Source organism: Gracilinanus agilis, chromosome 5, assembly GCF_016433145.1.
Source record: "Gracilinanus agilis isolate LMUSP501 chromosome 5, AgileGrace, whole genome shotgun sequence".
Classification (NCBI taxonomy): domain Eukaryota; kingdom Metazoa; phylum Chordata; class Mammalia; order Didelphimorphia; family Didelphidae; genus Gracilinanus; species Gracilinanus agilis.
This window is the reverse complement of record NC_058134.1, coordinates 99,258,815-99,281,794: the sequence shown is the minus strand read 5'-3', so window position 1 is coordinate 99,281,794 and position 22,980 is coordinate 99,258,815. Positions and strand designations below refer to the sequence as shown.

General features: G+C 40.9%; 4 non-coding genes across 4 annotated transcripts; all 4 read right to left on the bottom strand.

Annotated features, from left to right (window-relative positions):
* Nucleotides 1–6,075: 6,075 nt before the first annotated feature.
* Nucleotides 6,076–6,147, bottom strand: TRNAC-GCA. The gene has a single exon. It is a non-coding gene; the product is annotated as a tRNA-Cys (tRNA).
* Nucleotides 6,148–9,865: 3,718 nt separating this feature from the next.
* On the bottom strand, nt 9,866–9,937 carry TRNAC-GCA. Its single transcript has one exon. It is a non-coding gene; the product is annotated as a tRNA-Cys (tRNA).
* Nucleotides 9,938–15,617: 5,680 nt separating this feature from the next.
* On the bottom strand, nt 15,618–15,689 carry TRNAC-GCA. Its single transcript has one exon. It is a non-coding gene; the product is annotated as a tRNA-Cys (tRNA).
* Nucleotides 15,690–16,853: 1,164 nt separating this feature from the next.
* On the bottom strand, nt 16,854–16,925 carry TRNAC-GCA. The gene has a single exon. It is a non-coding gene; the product is annotated as a tRNA-Cys (tRNA).
* Between the last annotated feature and the right edge of the window lie 6,055 nt (nt 16,926–22,980).

Here is a 22,980-nt window from a genome sequence, read left to right as displayed (position 1 = left end):
GGGGGGCGGGGGGGGGGGGTTGAAGGGGAAAGGGGAGCATGAATCATGTAACCATGTTAAAAATGAATATTAATAAATGTTAAAAAAAATAACACATTTTAAGAGTTACCAATATCATATTTTCTTATAGGGATACAAATCATTTGAATTTATTGGGTCCCTTAAAGAAAAGGTTATGGTTTTTTGTTTTTTCCCCCTCTCTTAATTACCTTTTCATGATTCTCTTGAGTTCTGTGTTTGGGCAGCAAATTCTCTGTTTAAGTCTGTTTTTTTCTTTATGAATGCTTGGAAGTCTTGAATTTTATTAAATGATCATACTTTCCCCTGTAAGAATATAGTCAGTTTTGCTGGATAGTTGATTCTTGGTTGTAGACCCAGTACCCTTGCTTTCCAGAATATTATATTCCATGCCTTCCAGTCCTTCAATGTAGGTGCAGCCAAATCCTGTGTTATCCTAACTATGGTTCCCTTGTATCTGAATGATTTCTTCTTAGCAGCTTGTAATATTTTTTCCATCATCTGGTAATTTTTGAATTTGGCTATAATATTCCTGGGAGTTGTTTCCTTTTTCCAATTGTCTTCAGCCTCTCAATTGTTTTTTTGAATTGTATTTTGAGTTCACTGGAGTTTCTGTGTTTTTTGTTGGAATTCCTTGCTTTTCCTCTGTTTCACTTGCTCTTCATTCATTTCCTGGAAAGAAGTTGTCAATTGTAATTTCTTTTTTCTTTTTCTGTTGTTTACTCATATTTTTTTCCTTCTTTCCCCCCTGTAATAGGCTGTAATCTTGCTACTCTGATTATGTGCTGGATCTGTGGGTTTGGGCTCTTCTGTCTTGAAGTGGCTTTTTCTCTGCTTTGCTGATTGATTAGGGTAAATTGATGGTTTTAATGAGCTCTGATGTAAGATCTTCCTCAGCCTGCAATGGAAGTTTGTAGCTACTTTTGCTGCAGTCTATGGGGAAGGGGTTTAGGAGCTTCCCTGCCCTCTCAAGACTTCTTATCTGCTTTATTGATGGGATTAAGCCAGTGCAGAGTTGATCTGCAGATCTGGATGTGCCCTTGAGAGAAGGGGGGGGGCAATATGGAGCATTTTGGCTGCAATTAGGCTGCCCTGTCTGTATTTCTCCTCTAGCTGCATCCCTGATGTCTGTGTTCAATTCCCTGAGCCCAGCACAACTGTGCCAGCAAAGCCCTCCCTCTGGACTAGTGCCCTTGCCTGTCTAGAGATTTCAGGAACCTTGTGAAACTCAGCACAGAACATGGGGAAGGGATCCTGGGACCTTCCTTCTTCTTTACTCTGAAACCCAATAGTTAAAGAATTCAGGCTTTTTTTTTGGGGGGGGGGGCGTACTTCTTGAGCTGAGTCCTGCAGGATGATCCTCCAGCTCTGTCCTATTGTTTGATTTGGTTTTCTTTCCCCTCAAAGTACTTTGTTTTTAATCTTGATGTGGAAGGATTTCAGAGGTCTGGAGTTTTGCTGCATCTAAACTGCCATCTTCCCTGAATTTCCTCTTTATTTTCTATTATAATAGCTAATCTAATAGGTTTGGGTTGATATCTAAAAGTTGTTCAAATTTGCATTTTTCAAATAAACAGTAATTTTTTGGATTGAGTATAGAGAGCTTTAGTTACTTTTTCTGAGAAATTCTTGTTCCTATCCTTTGACCATTTATCAGTTGGGGAATGACTAGTATTCTTATACATTCAGCTCATTTGAGTATGTATTTAAGAAAAAAGGCCTTTCTTAGAAATTTGTTTTGTTTGGTTTTTCTTTTTCTTATATTTTTAAAATTTTTATTTAGAGTATTTTTCCATGGTTACATGAGTCATGATTCCCCCTACCCCCTGCTTTCTCCTCCCCCCCCCCCAAAGCCAACAAGAAGTTCCACTGGGTTATATGTGTATCATTGTTCACAACCTATTTCCATGTTATTAATATTTGCAGTAGAGTGATTCTTTAACATCAAAGCTCTGATCACATCCCTATCTCACTACGTAGTTGATCATATATTTTTCTAATGCATTTCTGGTTCCACAATTCTTTCTCTGGATGTGGATAGTGTTCTTTCTCATGAGTTCCTCTGGATTGTCCTGGGTCATTGCATTGCTATTGGTAGAAAAGTCCATTATATTAGATTGTGCCATAATGTATCAGTCTCTGTTTACAATGTTCTTCTGGTTCTGCTCCTTTCACTCTGCATCAATTTCTGGAGGTTGTTCCAGTTCACATGGAATTCCTCCATTTCTTTATTCCTTTCAGCACAATAATATTCCATCACCAACATATACCACAATTTGTTCAGCCATTCCCCAATTGATGGACATTCTCTCATTTTCTAATTTTTTGTCACCACAAAGAGTGTGGCTATGAATATTTTTGTCCAAGACTTTTTCCGTATTACCTCTTTGGGATACAAACCCAGCAGAGGTATGGCAGCAGGCATTCATTTAAAGCCCTTTGTTCACAGTTCCAAATTTCCCTCCAGAAAGGTTGGACCAATTCACAATTCCACCAGCTGTATATTAGTGTCCCAATTTTGCCAAATCCCCTCCAACATTTATGGCTTTCCTTTGTTGTCATTTTGGCCAATCTACTTGGTATGAGTGGTACCTCAGAGTTGTTTTAATTTACATTTCTCTAATCAGGAGGGATTTAGAACACATTTTCATGTACTTATTGATATTTTTTATTTTATCCTGTGAAAACTGCCTATTCATGTTCCTTGACCATTTGCTGATTGGGGAATAGCTTGATTTTTTTTTTGTAGATTTTACTTAATTCATTATATATTTGAGAAATTAAACCTTTGTCAGAGAGTTTTGTTATAAGAATGTTCTCCCAGTTTGTTGCTTTCCTTCTAATTTTGGTTGCATTGGTTTTGTTTGTACAAAACCGTTTTAATTTGATATAATCAAAGTTATTCATTTTACATTTTGCAATGTTCTCTATCTCTTGCTTGGTCCTAAATTCCTTTCTTTCCCACAGATCTGACTGGTATACTAATCTATGTTCATATAATTTATTTATGATTTCACTCTTTATATTTAAGTCATTAACCCATTTTGAATTTATCTTGGCATAGGGTGTAAGATGTTGATCTAAACCTAATTTTCACCATAGTGTTTTCCAATTTTCTCAGCAATTTTTGTCAAATAGTGAGTTCTTATCCCAAAATTGTGGTCATTAGCTTACTGAGGTCATTTATCCCTAGTCTATTTCTTTGATCCACCCTTCTGTCTCTTAGCCAGTTCCCTATTGTTTTGATGACCACTGCTTTTATGGTACAGTTTAAGATCTGGTACTGCTAGGCTCTCGTCCTTCACATTTTTTTTTCATTATTTCCCTTGATATTCTTGATCTTCTACTCTTTCAGATGAACTTCGTTATAATTTTTTCTTATTCTATAAAAAAGTCTTTTTGTAGTTTGATAGGTATGGCACTTTATTAGAAATTTGTAAAAAATCTTTGAACTATTATTATTACTGTGTACTACACTTCATCTTATGTTCCCCCTTTAGTTTCTGACCACCACTTTCCCCAGTTTGCCCTCTTTCTATTGTCTCCACCCCCACCCCAACTTCTCTTATTTCTTTCCCCTCTTACTTTCCTGTTGGGTATGATAGATTTCTATACCCAGTTAACTGTGTATGTCCTTCCCTCATTGAGCCAATTCTGATGAGAGTAAGGTTCGCATGATCCCCTCTTTACCTCCCCCATATTCCCCTTCATTATAAAAGCTCTTTCATGCTGCTTTTATGTGGTATAATTTACCTCCTTTACCAAGTTGTTGACTCTTTTTTTCATGATTTTCCTGTATCACTCTCATTTCTTTTTTCAATTTTTCTTTCAGCTTTCTTATTTGATTTCTAGAATGCTATTTTGAGCTTCCTCATTAATAATTTTTGGACTGAAGAACAATATGTAGAACTGGATATAACAGTGCTGAATTTCTTGTCTTCTGAATGTGTTTTGGTCTTCCCTTTCACCAAAATAACTTACTATGTTGTGTTTCCTTTTTGGTTGTTTGCTCATTGTCCATCCTTTTCCTCTTCTTTGAACAAAAAAAATAGTTAATGTTGGGCACCTTAGTGAAGGGAGCATTGTTCTAAGCTTCAAGCTCCTTGTGCTAGCTCTGAGGATCTTTAAGTTCCCAATTGTTCCAAGGTGGTATGACATAAGGAGAAGGGTGTTGAATACTCTTTTGGCCTATGCTCTTCTCTGTGAGTAACTACAAACACTCTTTTCTGCCTTAGAACTGTGACTAGGATCCCCTGCTACCCTGTGGCCTCAAGCACTGGTGTGTGCTTATGTTCCTCCACACCCAGAGAATTCATGCTCCTGGACTATGACATGGTTCTGCATATGAGTAATGCAACAAGAATCTTGCACCCAGATCCAGCAAGAGGACCCCTGTGATCTCTCTCTGAGCAGTTGTCCTATCCCACCTGCCCCCCCTTTCCATCTATGGCTGAGAGCTTCAGAAGCCTTTTCTACTGATTCAGCTGTGCCCAAGGCCTGTTGCTGCAGGGGAAGACAGCTTTGACATGCTGCTTTGTGCTCCTCTTCCACCCTGGCATACTAGATCTTTCCTGCTGCCCTTCGAAGTTGTTTTGGACAGAAAAATTATTTCATTCCCTCTTTTTGAGGGTTAGCTGCTCCAGAATGACTTTTGAGGCATGATGGATTTTTGGAGGGTCATTTGGTAGAGATTAGGTGGGTCTATGCATCTTCTCTGACCTTTTTGGCTTCACTGGCCGCCTCTGTGATCACCAGCATGCAGCTCCCGCCTGGTTATCAGCCCCTGGTTGCTGACTTGCTCTCCTTCCTGATGAGGCACACAGAGTTAGTGACTCACAGGGGTAGCTTCCCCTTTTTCTACTAGGCTGACATCTTCTGTGTATGACCAGGTGAGGCTCTCCAGCCAGGGGGTCCTGGTCAGTCTGATTCCTCCATCTCCCACCAGTCCTGCCAAGGCTTCTTCGTGAACCACTGGATCTCCCACTGGTGCCATTTGTTCTGTCTCCCTGTGACCCTCGTGCCAGCTGTGCCCGACAACCATATTGACATCTGGAGTTGAACTAGTCATCTCTGGAACCTCAGGCCATCACCCTGGTCCCAATGTAACAGGCAGGAAACCCCAGAGACCTGCACCCTCAGCCACCTACCCTATGGCTGAGCAGCCTCCAGGCCTTGCTAGCAAGAAGGATCTCACCCAAGGCCACAGCTTCTTCTTGTCACTGTCTCTGTGTCTCTGTGTCTCTCTCTCTGTCTCTGTGTGTGTCTCTCTCCCCCTCTCCCTCTCCTACTTTTTGACCCTCCCCACAACCAACCCTAACCTGGACGCCAAAGACATCAGCCCAATTTTGCCTGCAGCATCTCAGCTAGCTGGGGGCGCTGAGGGTCTAGAGCAGGAGGAAGATCAGGGCTTTTGCTCATGCCCCTGAGAGGGTGTAAGCAGAAGGACCTGATCAGGGATAGACCCCAGAGACATGGCAGCTGGCAGAGGCTGGAGGCCCATGAGAAGCCCGAGGGCAATGTGCAAAAGACACATTTCTAGCCACAGGAAGAGGCCTGGTGTCAAAGGCAGGAACAGGGAGATGAAGGAGCAGAGAAGAGCCTCCAGCTAGGCCACAGACCAGAATCCTGGACAACTTTGGTTTTCTATGTAATAGTGGTCACCCTCTGAGCCTGATCCCAAGGGACAAAGTGTGTGCATGGTCGGCAGTTGGCTCTGACAAGCTGGGAGCCTTTCCTTGAGGCTTCAGAAGCCCCAGAAGAGGACTGGAGAGGCAGGAAAGAGGCAGTCAATGGGAGGCTGCTAGACTCGGTGTGATTCTCTTTGCCCTGAGGTCCTGACATCCTCAAAGAGCAAGAAGAAGTCTGTGACTTCAGCATCACTGAGAGACAAGCAGGGAGCTCCTCCAGGGCTGTAGAGCCAGCCTGAGGTCATGCTTGGAGTGTGCCAGCCACAGGTGGGAGAGAGGCTGAGGTTGGCAGAGGCTGGGTTCTTACAGACTCTTGGGAGGCCAGGAGGAAGAGGAACATGTGTGAGGCCTAAAAGGTGAGGCAGCTGGTAGGGGGCACCTGGATTTGAACCAGGGACCTCTTGATCTGCAGTCAAATGCTCTACCCCTGAGCTATACCCCCTGGCCCTCAGGGATGCCCTTAATTAGCCCCTTTCCAAGCTGCCACCACACCCAGAGCACCTGCCTTCCTGAGTCATTGCCAGTGGCTTAGAGAGGCTTCCCCAGGGCCCAGCTACCAGCCCTGACCCTGGGCACAAGAACTATGTCTAGGGGCACCTACTTAATGCTCTCTATGACTTGTATAGTCATAAACTCATCCTTTATCCATAAGTCTGACTGGTAAGCTTTTCCATGTTCACCTAATTTGCTTATGGTGTCACCCTTGATTTCTAGAGCAAGCATCCATTTTGACTTTATGCTGCTGTATGGTGTGAGATGTTGATCCATGCCTAGGCTCTGCCATATTACTTTCCATTTTTCTCAGAAATTTTTGTCAAATGCTGTAATGTAGAGAATGGCAGGATGGAATCCCGTCCTGCCATCCTCTACCTTACAATACTGAATCTTTTCCCCCATAAACTTGAATCTTTAGGTTTATCAAACTGTCCAATGCTATGGACATTAACAATCATATTTTAATTACCTAATCTTTCTATTGATCCACCATTCTGTTTCTTAGCCAGTACCAGATTGTTTTGATGATCACTCCTTTGGAGTATAGTTTTATATCTGGTATATCCAGCCCTCCTTCCTTCATATTTTTTCCCTGAGTTTCCTTGATATTCTTGACCTTTTATTCTTTAAGATGAACATTGTTGTTGTTTTTTCTAGTTCTATGCAATAATTTTTGTATAATTTGACTTGTATGGCACTGAATAGATGAATTAACTTAGGTAGGATTGCAATTTTCACTACACTGGCTCTAACTATCCATAGGCAATTAATGTTTTACCAAATGTTTAGGTCTGACTTTATTTGTGGGAAGACTATTTTGTTTTTGTGTTCTTTGTTATAAAAGAAGAGAGTAATCTGTATACTACTACTATTAGGCTGGTTATTAGTAGTAGTAATCTAAAATATTAATCTGAGGAGGCTTTGATTTGGTTCCCTAATGGCTGGTACAGGGACACCCAAGTCCTGCCACCCAGCTGGATGTTATAATAACTGCTCTTCTTTATAACATTGCCCAAGCAGGATCCCTAAAGGTCAATGGATGGGTAGCCCTTTCAGGTCCCACCTGGGGTTGATTGATTATTGATATTGGGCTCTATCAGCCTTGGATAACGTTCATCTGACTGCATTGCTCCCTCCCCAAAGTGGTGATGGAATAACTACTCCAGGAAGGTACTTAATTACTTTTTCTATGTTGTTTAACAAGGGAAAGGAATGATCAGGAATGGGTTGGGGAATAGGTGACCCTATCACTAAAGCTATGACAATAATCCCTCAGGACTGTAGGCCGTTCAGTAATGCTGGGCTTGTTCTTCACCTCCTCTGGCTCAGCCTGGCCACAGCCAAACCAGAGTAAGCAAACTGTTTGGATGATGCAAATATTGATGATGGTTTCTCTCAGCTTCTTACTGCTAGTTGTTTTGTCAGTTCTACAACCTTCAGGAAATACCACCCTTCACCACCCTCTTCTTCTTCTCCTACCCACTTCCCGGATCCCTCCCAGGCCCCGGGATACCTAACTATCTAGAGATGGTTTCGGTGCCTAAATATCTAGGGATTCAGAGAGAATCAGAGGATCCACAGGTCAATCAATGTTCAAGATCAAATGTCCAAGGCAAGAGTTTAGGCAAAGCTCAGCCAAAGCAAAGTCAAGGTCCCAAAAGAGAAGGGGTCAAAGGGGCTCCCTGTCAGGGGGCTGCCACAGTATTTATACCCTCTCTGCCCAACTGCCTTTCCTCCTGTCCTCATGGCCTCTGGGAATATTCCCATGTCCAACTGTCTTCACCTGTCAATCAAGGTGAGACTCTCAACTCCCAGAGTTTGAATATGACATCATGTAGTTGCTCGGTTTATTTTGGTAGGTATACCTCCAGGTATTTTGTATTGTCTAGAGTTCTAAGTGGAATTTCCTTTTCTGCCTCATGAAGTAGGATTTTGTTGGTGATAACTAGAAATACTTAGGATTATGGGGTTTATTTTGTATCTTGGGACTCTGTTAAAGTAATTAATTATTTCTATTAGTTTTTTGGTTGATTCTCTAGGTATACCATCATGTCACTTACAAAGACTAATAACTTTGTTTCTTCATTGTTTTTTCTAATTCCTTCAATGCCTTTTGTTGCTTTTGTTGCTATAGCAGGCATTTCTAGTATAATACTAAATAATAGTGGTGACAAAAAGCATCCTTGCTTTACTCCTGATGTCATTGGGAAGAGTTTTAATTTATCCCCATTACACACAACACTTGCAGATTGTTTTAATTTAATTAAAAAAATTTTCCCCATGGTTACATAATTCATGTTATCTCCCTCCCTTTTCACTCCCCACTCCAGGAGTTCACAAACAATTTCACTGGGTTATTCATATATTATTACTCAGATCCCATTTCCATATTATTCATTTTTAGTAGAGCAATCTTTTAAAACCCAAACCCCAAATCCTATACCCATACAAACAAGTGATAAATCATATGTTTTCTTCTGGATTTCTACTCCCACAGTTCTTTCTTTAGATGTGGATAGCATTCTTTCTCATCAGTCTCTCAGACTGTCCTGGATCATTGCATTTTAGTAGCAAAGTCAATCACATTTGATCATACCACAATGTTTCAGTTACTATTTACAATGTTCTCCTGGTTCTGCTCATTTCACTCCACATCAGTTCATGGAGGTCTTTCCATTTCTCTTAGAAATCAAGCAGTTCATCATTCCTTATAGCACAATAGTATTCCATCACCATCATATACAATGATTTGTTCAGCCATTCCCCAGTTGAGGGACACCCCCTCATTTTCCAATTTTTTGCCACCACAAAAAGCACTACTATAAATATTTTTATATGAACAGAATTTTTCTCACTTTAAAAATTCTCTTTGGGGTACAAACCCAGTAGTGGTATTGTTGGATCGAAGGACACACACTCTTTTATAGCCCTTTGAGCATAATTCCAAATTGCCTTCCAGAATGGTTGGGTCAATTCACAACTCCACCAGCAATACATTAATGTCCCAATTTTGGCAGATGGATTTAGATAGATACAGTTTATCACTTTGAGAAGGGTTCCATTTATTCCAACATCTCCTAAAGTTTCTATAAGAAACAGATGTATTTTGTCAAATGCTTTTTCTGCACCTGTACAAATAATCATGTGGGTTCTGTTGGCTTTGTTATTGGTATGGACCATTAGGATGATGGTTTCCCTGGTATAAAACCCAACTGATCATGGTATGTGATTCTTGTGATGTAATGCTATAACCTCGTTCCTAGTATTTTATTTAAACATTTTGCATCAATAGGTCTATAGTCTTCTTGACCTGTTTTAGCTGTTCCTGGTTTAGGTCCAGAAGAGGAGGATTTGAGAGGTGGGTAAGTGGTAATCACTGGAAGGCTCTTGCTAGACCCAGTCAGATTCTGTTTTCCCTGAGGTCGTGTCATGCCCAAAGAGCAAGGAGAACACTGTGTCATCCAGGCCCCAGAGAGGCAAGTTGGGACACTCTCCAGGTGCGTTGGGCTGGCCTGAGGACAGAGAGGAGATTTGGCCTGGGCCCAACATGCTTGGAGTTTGCCAGCCACAGGTGGGAGAGAGGCTGAAGCTGGTAGAGGCTGAGACACTTGGGAGGCCAGGAGGAAGAGGAGCAGGTGGAAGACCTAAAAGATGAGGCAGCTGGTAGGGGGCACCTGGATTTGAACCAGGGACCTCTTGATCTGCAGTCAAATGCTCTACCCCTGAGCTATACCCCCTGGCCCTCAGGGATGCCCTTAATTAGCCCCTTTCCAAGCTGCCACCACACCCAGAGCACCTGCCTTCCTGAGGCAGTGACAGTGGTGGTTTGGAGAGGCCTCCCCAGGGCCCAGCTGCCAGCCTTGACCTTGAGGACAAGAGCCATGACCCCCATGAGGGTCCCCAATATCCACCAACATGTAAACAGAAGCTTTGGACCTTAACCTTTCTGATATGGGCCCTAACCTAATGGAACTGCATCTTATCCTCATTGACCACCCAGACCAGCCTGGCAGGCTCTGCAGCAGACAGAACTAAGAGTTTCCCCAGCCCACTGCCCTAGAGATCTTATTGAAGCCATGTTTGAGGCTCTCAGGTTCAACATGGCCCCCAGGCATGGACACATGCTTCTCGGCAGAAGCTGAGATTAATTTGGCCTTTCCATAGGACTTCAGACAGCCTAGATGTCACCTGCAGGGGCCCAGGGAGAGGTATAAGCCCATTTCTCTCCCCTCCTTTCCCCCCCTCTCTCTTTGTCTCTCTCTCTCTCTCTCTCTGTCTCTCTCTCTCTCTGTCTCTCTCTGTCTCTCTCTTGTCCACAATTTTAGAATGGACCATGTTCTGGTAATATTTGGATATTTATTTTATATTTGTTTTTTAATTTTTATTTTATATCCACCCCAATTACATGTAAAAATAGTTTTCAATATTTTCAAAAGAGTTTTGACTCTCATGTTCTCTACCTCCTTTTCCTTCACTAATGGTAAGGAATTTTACATAGATTTTACATGTAAGATCATAAAAAACACTTTTTCCATATTGATTATTTTCTGGAAGGAAACTTGAACAAAAAAAAAAGTTAAGAAAGACAGTGAAAAAAAGTTAGCTTTGGACTCTGGAAGCAGATGGCTTTTTTATCATGAGTCCTTTGGGATAATTTTGATTCGTTGTATTACTATCAATAGCTAAGTCATTCACAGTTGTTCATTGTACAGTGTTCCTGTCTCTGTACACAATGTTCTCCTGGTTCTGTTCATTTCACTTTGCTTCAGTTCATCCAAGTCTTTCCAGATTTTCCTGAGCTCCTCCTGCTCATCATTTCTTAAAGCACAATAGTATTTCCTTACAATCACGTTATAACTTAGTCATTCACCAATTGATGGGCATTCCCATACTTTCCAGTTCTTTGCCCCAACAAAAAGAGAGCTGCTTGAAATATTTTCGTACACATGGGTCCTTTTCCTTTTTCTTTTGTAATCTCTTTGGAAAACAAACTTAGTAATAGTATTGCTGGATCAAAGAGTATAAACTGTTTTCTAGCCCTTTGGCCTCAGGTCCATATCGCTCTCCCGAATGGTTGAATCATTTCACAACTACCCCAACAGTGCTTTAGTGTCTCAATTTTCTAACATCCCCTCCAAGTTTTGTCATTTTCCTTTTCTGTCATAATAGCTATCTAATAGGTTTGGGTTAGTACCTCAGAGTTGCTTTAATTTTCATTTCTCAAATTAATAATGAATTAGAGCATTTTTGAATGAGTCTAGAGAGCTCTTATTACTTTGAGAACCACCTGTTCCTATCCTTTGACTATCTATCAGTTGGGGAATGACTTGTATTCTTATACATATAACTCATTTGAGTATGTATTTAAGAAATGAAGTCTTTATTAGAGACTTGTAAAAAATCTTTGAACCATTATGATTTCTGTGTAGAACTCTCCATCCTATTCACCTCATTTAGCTTCTAAGCACCATCTCCCCTGATTTACCCTCTATCATCTCAGCCTCCCTTCTCTTATTCCCTTCTACTCCTGTTTTCTTGTAGAGTAAGAAAGATTTCTATACCTGATTGACTGTATGTTCTTCCCTCTTTTCAAACTATTCTTAGAAGAGTAAGGTTCACATTCTCCCCTCTTCATCTCACCCATTTTCCTCTTTATTATAAAAGTTCTTTTGTGCTGATTTTATGTGGGATAATTTACCTCATTCTATTTTTCACTTCTCTCAGCTCCCAATGCATTCCTCTTTCTCTCATCTTAATTTTGTTTTCTTATATCATCCCATCATATTCAACTCAAACCCTTGACCTCTGTCTATATATACTGCTTCTAACACCCCTAATAATGAAAAAATTCTTAGGAGTTACAGGAATCATCTTTCCATATAGGTCTGTAAACAGTTTAACCTTATTGAAGATCTTTTGATTTTTCTTTCTTGTTTACCTTTTTATTCCTCTCTTGAGTCTAGCATTTGAGGTTCACATTTTCTATTCAGCCCTGGTCTTATTATCAGGAATGTTTGAAAGTCCTCTATTTCACTGAATACTCATTTTTTCCTCTGAAGCCTTATGTTCAGTTTTGTGGAAGTCCAATCTCATTTGCCTTCTGGAATATCATATTCCAGGACCTATAATCCTGTAATGTAGAAACTTGTAGAGCCCATCTCCACAAATTACTTGTGAGTCAACAAACTGGGATGAGAAAAATGATTCTGGGATTACAGGAGGTCGAACTGCCAGACTGCCAGACATGCAGGATTTGGGGTACATACTTTAAAGGGAAGATGATGTAGGCTAAGGATTAGGTAAGCCTTTTGCAGGGGCAATGGTTAGTAATGATTTACAAAAAAGAGACAATGGATTTAGATTACTTTAGTGGTTCTAAACAGAATTTTCTATAGATGAATAATTCAATATGTCAATATGTAATTACCTGGCTAAGTTTCTCATAGAATTCTTGCACCAGTGATTTCTTAGAAGAACATGCAGTATTTGTGAAAGGGAAAAGTTTGCTTTTCTCATGCTGAGGAGCAGACTACATGTTTGGCAATTCCTATGCCATGGCTGTGATTTTACTGGGGCCTATTCTCATTACTAGGGTCTATAGAAACAGCTAAATCTTGTGTTCTTCTGACTAAGGCCAAAGGATATTTAAATTGGTTCATTTTTGCTGCTTACAATATTTTCTCCTTGACCTGGAAGTTCTGGAATTAGGTTACAATATGCCCTGGAATTAACCTTTTGGGATCTCTTTCACAAGATGATTGATGAATTCTTTCATTTATATTTTACCTTCTAAACTATTAGGGCAGTTTCCCTTGAAAATTTCTTGAATGATGTCTACTTTATTTTTTTAATGCCTTCTAGGTAATCCAATAAATTTTGAGGGACTCTCCTAGATTTATTTTCTAGGTCTGTTTTTTTAAAAAACATATTTTACATTTCATTCTATTTTTCTCTTATTTTTACTTTCTTTGATTGTTTCTTGATGTCTCATTGAGTCATTAGCTTCTACTTGCTCAATACTAATTTTTAAGGCCTGGTTTTTTTGGGGGAATGAGCTTTTGCATCTTCTTCTTTATTTGTCCAATTCTCCTTTGTAATGAGATCTTTTGTTTAGTAAATTTTTTGTACCTATTTTTTCATATACCAATTCTATCTTACCCAATAAGCTAATGACTCTTTTTTCATGATTTTCCTGTATCACTCCCTTTTCTTTTTTCAGTTTATCTTCTCCCTGTCTTGTTTAATTTTTAAAAAGATTTTTGAGCCCCCCGCCCCGTATTTTTTTTTGCTGGAGAGTAACTCATTTATTTTGAAATCTTTGAATGTAGCAGTATTAACTTTGTTGTCTTCTTCTGAGTTTGTGTTTTGGTCTTCCCTGTCACCAAAATAACTTACTATATTGTGTTTTCTTTATTGTTCTTTGCTCATTTTCCAGTCTTCTCTTCTTTTAATAAAAAAATAATGAATGTTGGGCCCTGTTTAATACTCTTCAGGCATGTGCTTTGCTCTGTGAGTAACCACAAATACTCTTTTCTGACTTGGAAGTGTGGCCAGAGTCTCCTGCCCCCCTGCTGCCCTGTGGCCCCTCACCTGTTGGTAATCCTGCCCTGAGACCATGCCCCTGAACTATGACATGGTTCTGCATATGAGTAATGCAACAAGAGTCTTGCACCCAAAGCCAGCAAAGTGACCCCTATAATCTCCTTCTGAGCAGTGGTACTATCCTACCCTCCTACCCCTTTACCATCTATGGCTATGAGCTTCAGAAGCCTTTGCTGGTGATTCAGCTGTGCCTAAGGCTTGTTGCTGCAGGTGGAAACAGCTCTGGCATGTTTCTTTTCCACTCCTCCTTGGCATACTAGATCTTTCCTGCTGCCCTTCGAAGTTGTTTTGGACAGAAAAATTATTTCACTCCATCTTTTCGAGGTTTATGCTGTGCAAGAATGATTTTTGAGGTATTATAGATTTTTGGAGAGTCATTTGGTAGAGATCAGGTGGATCAAGGTACCTTCCCTGACCTTTTTGGCTTCATTGCCCTGTAGAAGAATGAGGCCCTCTCTGTGGATCACCAGCGTGCAGCTCCTGCCTGGTTATCAGCCCCTGGTTGCTGATGGACTTGCTCTCCTTCCTGATGGGGGACACAGTTAGTGGCCCACAGGGGTAGCTTCCCCTTTTTCTACTAGGCTGACATCTTCTGTGCATGACCAGGTGAGGCTCTCCAGCCAGGGGGCCCTGGTCAGTCTGATTCCTCCATCTCCCACCAGTCCTGCCAAGGCACCACTCTCTTCATGAACCACTGGATCTCCCATTGGTGCCATTTGTTCTGTCTCCCTGTGATCCTCATGCCAGCTGTGCCCGACAACCATATTGACATCTGGATTTGAACTAGTCATCTCTGTAATCTCAGAAACCCCAGAGACCTGTACCTTCAGTCACCTGCCCTGTGGCTGAGCAATCTCCAGGCCTTGCTAGCAAGAAGGATCTCACCCAAGGCCACAGCTTCTTCTTCTTCTCTTTCTGTCTCTGTCTGTCTATGACTCTCTCACCATCTTTGTCTCTCAGTCTCTCTGTCTCTGTTTCTGTCTCTGTCTCTCTGTTTCTCTCTCTATTTTTCTCTCTCATTCTTTATCTCTCTCTACCAACCCATCTCCTACTTTTTTTTACCATTTCTATAGTTAACCCTAACCTGGATGCCAAAGGTATTAACCAAATTTTGCCTGTAGCATCACAGCTAGCTGGAAGACTCGAGGGTCTAGAGAAGGAGGAAGATTAGGGATTTTGCCTATACACCATGGAGGAGTGTAAGCAGAAGAACCCGACCAGCAGTAGACCCCAGACACAGGGCAGCTGGCAGAGGACAATGGGCAGAAGACACACTTGCAGGCACAGGAAGTGCCCTGGTGTCAAATGCAGGGACAAAGGAGATGAGAGAGCAAAGAGGAGGCCCTGACCAGGTCCCCTGGAGTTTTCTATGTAATTGTGGTGATCCCTTGACTGATGTCCAAGGTATGATGTCTGCTGGAGTGTGTGCATGGTCAGCAGTTGGCTCTGACAAGCTGGTAGCCTCTACTTGAGGCTTTAGCGGGCCCCAGAAGAGGATAAGAGAGGCAGGAACATGGAAGCCAATGGGAGGCTGCTGGACCTGGTTAGATTCTGTTTTCCCTGAGGTCCTGACATCCTCAAAGAGCAAGGAGAAATCTGGGTCTTCAACATCACAAAGAGGGAAACTGAAGGCTCCTCCAGGGGTGTGGGACCAGCCTGACATCTGGGAGATGCCATGGCCTTGGCCCAACATGCTTAGAGTATACGAGTTACAGGTGGGAAAGAAGCTGAGGCTGGCAGAGGTTGAGTTCTTGTAGGCACTTGGGAGGCCAGGAGGAAGAAGAGTGTGTTAGGCCCAAAAGGTGAGACAGCTGTAGGGGGCACCTGGATTTGAACCAGGGACCTCTTGATCTGCAGTCAAATGCTCTACCCCTGAGCTATACCCCCAGACTTCAAGGATCCTCTTAATTAGTACCTTTCCCCAAGCTGCCACCACACCTATGGTAGCTACCTTCCAGAGCCATTTCCAGGAGTTTAAAGAGGCTTCCCTTGGGCCCAGCCCTGACTTTAGGGAAAAGAGCCATGTCCAGGGCCTCTTCCAAGTGTCTCTAAAACCCACCAAGTCCTCCCCTGGTCCTTAGGGCCTCAACCATTCTAACAGGATAGTTTTAGATGTCTCTGTGCCTAGTCTCTGCCACATTACCTTCCAGTTTTCTCAGCAATTTTTGTCAGGTACTAAATTCTTTCCCCCAAAGCTGATCATTAGGTCCATCAAATAATGTCACCTACAAAGTCTGATAACTTTATTTTGTCATTGCCTATTGTAATTCTTAGATTTTTTTTTGGTTTTGTTGCTATAGCAAGCATTTCTGGTACATTACCAAATAATATTGGCAACAAAGAGCATTCTACTTTTACTCCTGATGTTATTGGAAAGAGTTTATTTTATCCCCATTACATATAATGCTTAAGAATTTATCACTTTGAGAAAGGTACCATTTTCCCAACATTTCCTAAAGATTTCAAAGGAATAGATATAATTGATCAATCTTGTGGTTTCTGTTGGTTTTGTTATTATATGGTCCATTAGGATGACCGTTTTCCTAATATTGAATCATCACAGTTTTCCTGGTATGAAACCCACTTGATCATGTTATATGATTCTTGTGATACAATTCTGTAAACTCCTTGCTAGTATTTTTTTAAATTTTACACCAATGTTTATTAGGAAGATGAGCCTATAGTCTTCTTTATCTGTTTTATCTCTTCCTGGTTTAGGTGCAGAAGACAGTTTGAGAGGTGGGTAAGAGGTAGCCACTGGAAGGCAGCTAGACCAAGTCAGATTCTGTTTTCCCTGAGGTCTGTGCATGTCCAAAGAGCTAGGAGATGACTGTGTCATCAGACCAGAAAGAGGCAAGCTGGGGTCCTCTCCAGGTGTGTCAGGCCAGCCTTGGACAGAGAAGGGACTTAACCTGGGCCCAACATACTTGGAGTTTGCCAGTCAAAAATGGTAAAGAGGCTGAGAGTGACAGAGGCTGGGGTCCTTGTAGATACATCCAAAGAAAGGAGGAAGAGGAGCAGGTGAAAGGCCTAAAAGGTGAGGCAGCTGGTAGGGGGCACCTGGATTTGAACCAGGGACCTCTTGATCTGCAGTCAAATGCTCTACCCCTGAGCTATACCCCCTGGCCCATAGGGACATTCTCAATGAGCACCTTTCCAAGCTGCCACCACACCCAGAGCACCTGCATTCCAGAGCCATTGCCAGTGGTTTGAAGAAGCCTCCCCAGGGCCCAGCTGCCTGCCCTGACCCTGGGAGGAAGAGTCATATCAAGTGACCCCAAAGCCAAGGGTCCCTAACACCCACTGAGCCATCCGAAGGCCTTTTGGACTCCAATCATTCCAACAGAGGCCCTACCATTATGGAGCTCCATACGTCCTCCCTCCTTGCCCACCTCACAGGACTGACAGGTCCCCTGGCAAATAGGACCCAAATTTCCCCCAACCCACTGACCTTGAGATCTAGCTGAAACAATCCTTTGGATTATCAGGTTCAGTCTAGCTCAGAAGCATGGCAGATTTCTCTCAGGAGAAGCTGTGAGCCCTTTTCCCCTTCCATAGGACTTGGGTGAATCTCAAAGTCACCTGCATGTGGTCAGGGAGAACTACAAGCACTCTTTTTTTTCTTTAATGTACATATTTGTAGAAGGGACCTTTTTTGAATATTTAGTTTTTATCTAGTTTAAAATTTTTTATTTTATATCCACCCCAATTACATGTAAAAACAGTTTTAAACATTTTCTTTTTTCTTTTTTTTTTTAAACCCTTACCTTCTGTCTTGGAGTCAATATCGAGTATTGGCTCCAAGGCAGAAGAGTGGTAAGGGTAGGCAATGGGGGTCAAGTGACTTGCCCAGGGTCACACAGCTGGGAAGTGTCTGAGGCTAGATTTGAACCTAGGACCTCCCATCTCCAGGCCTGGCTCCCAATCCACTGAGCTACCCAGCTGCCCCTGTTTTAAACATTTTCAAAAGAATTTTAAGTCTCAAATTTTCTACCTCCATCCACCTTTGTAATGGTAAGCAACCTCATAGAGATTTTCCATGTAAAATAATGTAAACCATTTCCCCATATTAATAATTTTGCAACAGGGAACTCAAACAAAGGTAAAAACATGAAAATAGTTGTTTTTACCCAAATTCAGGCTTCATCAGTTCCTTCTCTGGAAGCAAACAGCATTTTCTATCATAAGTCCTTAGGGATTATTTTAGATCAATGTATTGCTAAGAATATAGCTAAGTCATTCACAGTTATTCATTGTATAGTATTCCTGTCATTGTGTACAACGTTCTGGTTCTGCTCATTTCAGTTTGCTTCAGTTCATCTAAGTCTTTCCAGATTTTCCTGAGTTCTTTCTGCTCATCATTTCATAGAACACAACAGTATTTCATTACAATCACATGTTATATCTGTTAATGGGTAAATTAAACACTGGGTTTAGAGAAGGGGAGAAGGAGGAATGTTTGGGTAAAGAGGGATAACTAACAGACAAATACAAATGCGGAATCACTTGCACACCCACAAACATGGGACTTGGGAATGGGTTGTGACAGTTTGAGTGAGTAGCAGTAAAGATCCAACTGACTCTCAGAATACATCAACCAGGGATACCTACTTACTATGGTGAGTTCACTGTGTGAGAAGAAACAACAGGAAGTTAAAAGTAATAGTTTTAATAATAAGTTGAAAAGGTAAGACTAAGGGGAAATGGTCACTCTAACACTACTGGTCTAGGGAATGAGTTCAAGGGTTGATAGATGGGAAAGCCTCTACACTCTATTAGCCCAGGCTGCCTTGTTTAGCCTGACTGACTGGAAGGGGGATGGATGTCTCACAACTGAGTTCACTTCTGTTCCAGTAATGATCAAGAGTTTCCAAGAACACAGGTCCTCAGCAAATTAATCCAAAGGGAGAATGAAGGCAGAGAGCTATTTCAGTCTGAAAGTCCATCTTTCAGAGTTGTGATTAATTCTTATACCTGCACTTCCTGGCAGGACAGATAACTCCTTGATAGAGAAAAATCCCCTCTCCTGGACTCTCCACTAGAAACAGTTAAACAGCATCACACTATTCCTCCATATCAGAGTCCTCAGGAAAGACCTCCTTCCTTGGCACTATTCCATCATTAGAACCTTTAGTCTTATATGACAGCCACGGTGCTATTTACACTAAATGTCTAAATTCCTAGTTTTCCTCATATCTTAGTTATTCCCATATTGATGAGCATTCCCATATATTGCAGTTCTTTGCTCACACAAAGAGAGTGGCTTGCAATTTTACTTCCTGTTTGGAAGAGTAACCTTCCTTCCCCTTGCCCAAGGGGCAAAAAAACGCCAGGGAGCAGCTTGCTTCCCCTGCCACATGGACAGGGAGTTAAAAGGGTAGAAGCATCTCCTCAGGTAAAAGCCCTTTAGGAGGTTAATTATTGCCTAAGGCAGTAATGAGCAAACTATGGCCCAAAGGCCCCCTGAAATGTTCTATCTGGTCCCACTACATTATTCCTAATCTGATGAATACAATATATAGGATACAATACAATGAAACTTCGAAAGAGTTAAACAGACTGACAGATGAGCATTTCCTTTCCTCTGGCCCCCTCTTTAAAAAGTTTGCCCATCACTGGCCTAAGGGAAACACACCCAGGCTTCCAAGGCATTTAGCAAACACTCAGCAGTTGATAATATAAGGGAAAGAGGGATTTATACTTTCCCAGCCTTCAGATCAGCTCCAAGGACTCTTAGCTTTTGGCACTAATCAGCAGCAACAACAGCAATAGCAGCTGTAACAGCAGTAACAACAGCAACAGCGAATAGCAGGAGAAGGAACAGGAGCAGCAGGAACTGAAGCAGCAGGCAGCAGCAACACCAGGAAAACTCCAAAGAGTTCCAGGGGTGTGGGAATGGTGGGGGGAAAGGCCATGGCCAGAGAAATGTGGTTTCAAACTAATCTACTCATAGAGAATTAAGGGTTCTGAACCCCACTTCTGTGGTTGCCATAAATGTCAGATTTAAATTAATGTTCAATACTTCAAGCATTATATTTTTTAAAGTTTATTATCTAACAAAATAGAAGCACATGACTAAGTTTTTCTACCTGCTCAAAAAGCCCACTCCACTAAATCCTCAACAGGAAGACAATAGTGTGAGAGATGAAACTCCACAGAATTTATATAATGTCTACGTCAACAGGTAATGACGGGAAGAGAGTGGGGTGCTGGAATCAGAGTTTTTTATGGTAACAGATTCTAATTACACAGGATCCCTTTCAGGAGGTGATTGGTAGATTCTTTCAATTTCTATATCATCATCAAGAAGGTGAGGGCAGTTTACCTTATTATTTTTTTAACATTTATTAATATTTATTTTTTGAAAAGTTAACATGGTTACATAATTCACGCTCTTACTTTCCCCTTAACCCCCTTACTTCCCCCTCCCCCCCATGGCTGATGTGTATTTCCACTGGTTTTAACATGTGTCATTGATCAAGACCTATTTCAAAATTGTTGATAGTTGCATTGGTGTGGTAGTTTCGAGTCTACATCCCCAATCATGTCCACCCCGACCCATGCGTTCAAGCAGTTGTTTTTCTTATATGTTTCCTCTCCTGCAGTCCTTCCTCTGAATGTGGGCAGCATCTTTACCATAAATCCCTCAGAATTGTCCTGGGTCATTGCATTGCTGCTGGTACAGAAGTCCATTGCATTCGATTTTACCACAGTATATCAGTCTCTGTGTACAATGTTCTTCTGGCTCTGCTCCTTTCACTCTGCATCAGTTCCTGGAGGTCTCTCCAGTTCACATGGAATTCCTCCAGTTTATTATTCCTCTGAGCACAATAGTATTCCATCACCAGCATATACCACAATTTGTTCAGCCATTCCCCAATTGAAGGACATACCCTCCTTTTCCAGTTTTTTGCCACCACAAAAAAGCGCAGCTATAAATATTTTCGTACAAGTCTGTTTATCTATGATCTCTTTGGGGTAAAACCCAACAATGGTATGGCTGGATCAAACAGCAGGCATTCTTTTATAGCCCTTTGAGCATGATTCCAAATTGCCAGCCAGAATTGTTGGATCAGTTCACAATCCACCAGAAATGCATCAATGTCCCAATTTTGCCACATCCCCTCCAACATTCGTTACTCTCCCCTTCTTTCATTTTAGCCAATCTGCTAGGTGTGAGGTGATACCTCAGAGTTGTTTTGATTTGCATTTCTCTAATTATTAGAGATTTGGAACACTTTCTCATGTGCTTATTGATACTTTTGATTTCTTTACCTGAAAATTGCCTATTCATGTCTCTTGCCCATTTATCAATTGGGGAATGGCTTGATTTTTTTATACAATTGATTTAAATCCTTGTATATTTGAGTGATTAGACCCCTGTCAGAGTTTTTTGTTATAAAGACTTTTTCCCCAATTTGTTGTTTCCCTTTTGATTTTGGCTACATTGTTTTTGTTTGTACAAAAGCTTTTTAGTTTGATATAATCAAAATCATTTATTTTACATTTTCTAATTTTCTCTAACTCTTGCTTGGTTTTAAAATCTTTCCTTTCCCAGAGATCTGACAAGTAAACTACTCTATGTTCACTTAACTTTTTTATAGTTTTCCTCTTTATATTCAAATCATTCACCCATTCTGAGTTTATCTTGGTATAGGGTGTGAGATGTTGATCTAAACCTATTCTCTCCCATATTGTTTTCCAAATTTCCCAGCAGTTTTTGTAAAATAGTGGATTTTTGTCCCCAAAGTTGGGCTTTTCGCATTTATCATACACTATCTTGCTGATGTCACTTACTCCAAGTCTATTCCACTGATCCTCCCTTCTGTCTCTAGGCCAGTACAATACTGTTTTGATGACTACTGCTTTATAGTACAGTTTAATATCTGGTACTGCTAGGCCCCCTTCCTTCACATTTTTTTATTATTTCCCTTGATATTCTTGATCTTTTGTTATTCCAAATGAACTTTGCTATAGTTTTTCCTAATTCAGCAAAAAAGTTTTTTGGTAGTTTGATAGGTATGGTGCTAAATAGGTAAATTAATTTGGGTATAATGGTCATTTTTATTATGTTAGCTCGTCCTACCCATGAGCAATCAATGTTTTTCCAATTGTTTAGATCTAGTTTTAATTGTTTGGAAAGTGTTTTGTAGTTGTTTTCATATAATTCCTGTGTTTGTTTTGGTAGATAGATTCCCAAGTATTTTATATTGTCTAGGGTGATTTTAAATGGTGTTTCTCTTTCTACCTCTTGCTGTTCTAATGTGTTGGAAATATATAGAAATGCTGATGATTTATGTGCATTTATTTTGTATCCTGCAACTTTGCTAAAGTTGTTGATTATTTCTACAAGCTTCTTAGTTGATTCTCTAGGATTTTTTAAGTAGACCATCATATCATCTGCAAAGAGTGATAGCTTAGTCTCCTCCTTGCCTATTTTGATACCTTTGATTTCTTTTTCTTCTCTAATTGCTACTGCTAATGTTTCTAGTACAATGTTAAATAATAGAGGAGATAATGGGCATCCTTGTTTCACTCCTGATCTTATTGGGAAGGCTTCTAATTCATTCCCATTGCATATGATGCTTGTTGATGGTTTTAGGTATATACTGTTTATTTTTAGGAAAGGTCCTTCTATTCCTATACTTTCCAGGGTTTTCAATAGGAATGGGTGTTGTATTTTGTCAAAGGCTTTTCCAGCATCTATTGAGATAATCATGTGATTTTTGTTTGTTAGATTGTTGATATGGTCAATTATCTGGATGGTTTTCCTAATGTTGAACCATCCTTGCATTCCTGGTATAAATCCCACCAGATCATGGTGGATGATCCTTTTGATCACTTGCTAGAGTCTCTTTGCTAGTATTCTATTTAAAATTTTTGCATCTCTGTTCATTAGGGAGATTGGTGTGTAGTTTTCTTTCTCTGTTTTTGATCTCCCTGGCTTTGGAATCAGTACCATATTTGTGTCATAAAAGGAATTTGGTAGGAATCCTTCTTTTCTTATTATATCAAATAATTTGTATAGTATTGGGATTAGTTGCTCTTTGAATGTCTGAAAGAATTCACTTGTGAATCCATCAGGCCCTGGCGATTTTTTCTTAGGGAGTTCTTTGATGGCTTGTTCAATTTCTTTTTCTGATATGGGATTATTTAGGTATTCTATTTCTTCTGCTGT